The sequence below is a fragment of the Apis dorsata genome, unplaced genomic scaffold (assembly GCF_000469605.1).
Source record: "Apis dorsata unplaced genomic scaffold, Apis dorsata 1.3 scaffold_19, whole genome shotgun sequence".
Classification (NCBI taxonomy): Eukaryota; Metazoa; Arthropoda; class Insecta; order Hymenoptera; family Apidae; genus Apis; species Apis dorsata.
The window spans coordinates 540,684-546,110 of NW_006263321.1; the positions used below are offsets into that span (position 1 = coordinate 540,684).

Genomic DNA, 5,427 nt, shown 5'->3' on the forward strand with positions numbered 1-5,427 from the left:
GACGTCTATATCCTGGCGAGATGCCGACCGACCGATCGAATCGCACGTCACATCGTCTTGTCACAACTTTTTACACGCCTACCTTTCATTTTTACCTTCCTCTATTCTTTCTCCCTCCTTCCCTCTCTCTCTCTCTCTATTTTTCTCTATTTTTAATTCGTACGCCGCGTATTTTATTACCTGTCGTTTGACGATTCAATTCTTGATCGTTGAAATTCTAATTAAAGTCAGGAGAATCCAAGAGAATATAGGAAATACGTTTTTCGATCGTTTAGAATCGAATTTTTCCTTCAATGGGGGAGATCATGGAGGGATGGAATTGGGTGAGATTCTCGGTCAAAATGGCGAAAATTTGCTAGGTCGGGCGATGATTCATTGGAGCAAACGATCGAATGATCTCACCAGATTAATTGACCCTCGAAAACTGGTGCAACGCATACTGGATGATATATATCGCGGATGGAAATGTTCGTAAATATAAATTTAACTCGGATTCGTTCGATAATTGGACGGTGAAGGAAGAATGGTCGCGTGCGAGATCGGAGGCCACGAAATTTCTTTGTCTCGGAGACAAATTCTGGATCTGGACCACCCGCTTTGCTTTCATTTTTAGGAACGGTTTCCACTTGGCAAAGATTATTTTTCGGTTCCTCGATATCTCTCCTTTCAGTGTAACACGATAAAATTTCTTTCAAAATTATAATATTCTCTTACAAATTGAAGAAACTTATTTTCACTCGAGATTTGTCACGAAATTCATATCTGTTCCAAGACAATAATTTTTTCTTAAATTAAACGTTAATTCTCGTCAATTATTTTTTCCTTTCAATCGAGATTTCTGTACTCGTTTCTTAGATTTCCGTGACAAAATTCAAATCCGTTTCAAGAAAATAATTTTTCTTAAATTGAACGATAATTCTCGTCAACTATTTTTTTCTTTCGATTTCTGTGCTCGTTTCTTAGATTTTTGTGAGAAAATTCAATTCCGTTTCAAGACAATAATTTCTTCTTAAATTAAACGATATTTCTATTTTTGCTTTTAATCGAGATTTGTCTATTTGTTTTTTTTTAAATTTCTGCGACAAAATTTCTTTCAAAATTATAATCTTTTTCTTTTTTTTTTAAAAAACTTATCTTCGAGCGAAATCAAAGTTCTTGCACTTCCTTCTTAATGGAAGAACTTAGGATTAATATATACCGTGCCACGTTAAGAAATTATAACTTTGACCCGTGATAAAACCGTAGCAGGACGTTAAAAGCTTCTCCAACCAAGTTCGTAAGAAAGAGCTTACTTCCTGCTTCCAAAGATTTCCGTCTTTGGTTAATGAAAAAAACCGACTCAAAGACTTACAGCTTTACATTATGAACGAACTTACGGTTGGCACCGGATCGGGGCTTTGGAACTTTTAACGGGACACGATTACCCCCTCCCATGGAAGTCGTAATAGACAATTTTCGCGTAGTCGTGAGAATACCAGCGTATAATAACGAGAGAAGGAAATCCTTAAATCGTACCACTTTTCTTTACCACTTCAAGCATAATTCGAGAGAAATTTAAGGACAAAGGAATCGTGATGAAGAAAGAATAACAAATCGAGGAAGTTCTTCGACCGATTCTCATTACGAAATTCCGAAAGGAATTCTCTTCGTTCCATCCGACAGGATGAAATCATTCTTCCAACTTTTATCATTTTTCCACGAACGAGTTGTTAACACTTGTCATAAATATTGTAGAGTTGTTTGGTCGAGTGTAATCCATGTTCGAATTTTTTAATTTTTTCGATAAAAAATCCAATTTCCTCGATGAATTAAATTCCAAAATTTAGAGAATTTAGAAGATCCAGGAAAAAATCTTTCGTTATAGTAAAATCGAAAGGAATCACTTCTTTCCTCAAAGAAGTTAATTCGAAAATAATAATATACGGCGGGAAATTTGAATCGAGTAAGTGGATCGAGCGATATTTGTCGCCTATATCGGTATTAGTCGTAGTTTCGTGGACCATCGACGGTTCAATTGGTCGTTTAATCGGAATAAGCGTAATAGCAGAGCGGCAAAAGGAGCGCGTGAAACGGTGGGTGGATGAGGGGCCAAGCCGAAACGATCCATTCGAAATCATCGTTGCGCACGAGTATTTATAGGCAGACGCATTTTCACTTGTTCGACAGAGAGTGAGACAGATTTATAAGGCCAGTTTTTATAACTTAATCTCTATCTGGATGGGGGAAAAAAAAGCGAGTGTGAAGAGTAAAACATTTTCCTTTTTTTTCTTCTTTTTCTTTAACAATTTATCGTACTCACGAAACGATAAAAATATATTATACATTATAAAATGTGATAACGTCAATTAAAATGATGATTTTCCAGTTAACGAAAAAATTCATTTCCATTTGTGTCATTTCAGTTCTCGCCTCTTGTACGAGGCGATAATCGCGTTTATAAAACAGTAAATCCATTATAGTCGAATACAGCATGAAACACAAAAATTTCTTCCAGAAAGGAGGATTGTGTCATTTTGAAATTCCAGTTTTTCTAGTGTTGTTACAGGACGCGGTTATAATTCCACGGGACGAACGAGTTGGAGCTAGCGTGGGCAGAGCGACGCCCCATTTGCATAATCCGAGTCGTTAAGCAATTAAGTCGTTTCCGCGACTGACTCCAAACCTCTTCTCGGTCATCCTTTCTTTTTTCAGCTTTTCTTTCTTTTTCGAGAATTTCTATACGTATAGGGAACCTCGAACGATCTCCATAATTTTTTTTCACTCACCCTGAAAACGTTCAATTTTAAGATCAATTGTTATACACTGTCGTTAGGGGATGAAAGAGAGGGAAAATTCACTTCTTCGATTATACTTGTAAGAAACAATATAATTTTGACAATTCAATTATTGGTTCCAGATAAACGAATAAATAGAAATAAAAGTATCGTATTGGCCATTGTGGCTATGGAGAATTTTGAAAATGCGAAGGAAGAAAGACTCAGACGTTATCGTGAATTATTAACCCTTTGCGCTCCAATGGTGATTCTTGAGTTAATGCCGTGACTTTCCAGTACTATTTGGATTGCGGCAACTTGACAATATTTGACAATATGTGTGACAATATTTATTTATGTTTGATTTTTTTAGAATATCATAAATAGGTTCCTAAGAGGTTCTTACGAGATATAGAATTATATATTGTAACAAAACAGAACAAGAAAGAACTTTTTAACGAAATAGTGCGCGAAACAAATAATTATGCAATAAAAAAATTAGAAGGAAAAGTATTGCTCTACTTGCCTTGACAAACCGAGAATGCATTTTAGTAATTCATAAAATATCACACAAAACAACAATATAGATTTTAATATTCAATAAATTTTGTTTCTTTACATGTAAAGATATATGAAATATTAAAATATAAAAGTTTTATGCGTTAATTTGTGCGTGAAATCGTTATAAATTAGCTGTAAGAAATTCCACCGAACGTATTTTGAATTGCTGCTTCGAGCGAAATAAGCTTGGAGTGCAAAGGGTTAAAGGCGCGTTCTTTCAGAGAAAAATTAATATTTCGTGTTGACCGCGAAATATTTGAATATTCGCGATATTTCGCGGTGAAATTCCCCTGCTCCCCCTCCAATTTTGAATTTTCTTCTCGCCAACTTTTTTTTTTTCTTTCAATGCTTCGGGTACGATATTCGCTCGGGGAGGAAAAGAAGGGAAGGGTGAACACACCTCGTCGTCGAGGTGTCGAGGTTACTAGAGCATTAAGCGTTCCCTTTGTTCGCCGTCACGTCGATTTTCTGGCCCGACGACGATAATATCCGCGGCAAGAGATGATATCTGGCCGCAGAAGGCAACGCCACCGATCCCATTCTTCTTCCTGGATATCATCGAACCGTGTTTCCATTCGTGGAAATTGTTCCCATGTATCGAGGAACGAACGAATTGAAATTTGTTTTACGGATTCGTTTGGACGATTTGAACGAGTTCGAACGTCGACCTTTCTTAACATCGACGGCTCCGTTTCGCAAACGATAACGTTTTATCGGAGGAACGACGTTTCTTGAACGTGGGAGTGGATAAAAGCGGTCGATGATCACGCGAGCAGAGATCACGGAATTTTAACCGACACCTAATCTAATTGCCATTTCCGCCATTTATCCATCCCTGTAATCGCTCGATAACCCACTTCGTGCCTCGTTATTTTACCCAACAGACCAATCTTCTAAATTTTCCAAATTTACCTCGATTATTATATTTTCCTTTATTAGCCACCATTATCCAATTTCCTTCCAATTCTCTTGCCTCCCTCTATAAACTAAATCAAAAATATTGAATAATTGAATACTTGCACAAACAAAATCGAAATAAAAATATATATATACATAAATTCTTTTAATCAAAGATTACGTTGTTAATCAAAGGGTTACAAAGTTTAATTTCCAAGATCGAGCGAGCCTCTCTCTCCTACGCGTCTATTTCCGGCCGAAAGAAACGTTGAACAGCCGAGAATAGCGGGTTTCCTTCTTATAGATTTCATTCACAAACAGCGGTGAAAGGCAAATATACCAGTAACGCGATCGGGCGAGCAACGGGGGTACTGTTCCAGGCGACAGGGGTGCTCGTTACCGACGTATGAGGGTCGAATAAAATAAATACAGGCCACGCGCGTGTTTGCCCGATGCTTGGAGGGGGCAGGGATGAAATATTAACACCCCGATCCCCATCGCTTCCGATCCACCCGTATGTAACGTTGAACCGCGGCTGATTCGCAGCCCCGGAGTTAAACTAACCAGATTGCAACGGAACGACGAAGGGCATGTGTCTGTCTATGTTCGAAGGTAGATAGTAGTAGTTTTTGGTAGGAGTTTTGAGGGGAAATCGATGGAGTGGACGAAGAAAGATCACGGCCCATTTTTCTCGATCTCGGCGATCGATTTGTTATTGACTTCTTCTTTCTCACTTTATTTTTTACTTTATCCAGCTTCCTCGAGATGCAACGCGTTCTTTCTTCGCTTCGTTTCTGTTTTTTAACCGAGACTCGATTAATCAGATCGCAATAGAAGGATGATACAAGGGGTGTATGCTCGAGATATGTTTTTAGGGAGAGGGAAGGAGTTTGTGGACGAAGAAATTAAGGATCGAAATTGTGGCACGTAAGATGGGGAGGATGGGATCTTCAAAAAATTGATGGATTCATTTATAAATTATCCCTATAATTAATCGATTAATGAAATATCGAATTATAACAAGCAAAATAGTCTAATCTCGTGGTTTTAGGCAAGAATATATTCTTAAAATTTCCAAACGATCTTCTGTTTTTATAATCGATTAATAAAATCAAATTATATTCTCAAAATTTCTAAAGGATCTTCTATTTCCATAATCGATTAATAAAATATCGAATTATAACAAGCAAAATAGTCTAATCTCGTAGCTTTAGGT

General features: G+C 37.3%; 1 protein-coding gene across 2 annotated transcripts in view; it reads left to right on the forward strand.

The window, feature by feature from the left end:
- The window catches only part of LOC102676806 (glypican-6), a 105,980-nt gene that overhangs the window by 75,062 nt on the left and 25,491 nt on the right, over positions 1-5,427 (forward strand). The window lies entirely within an intron of this gene.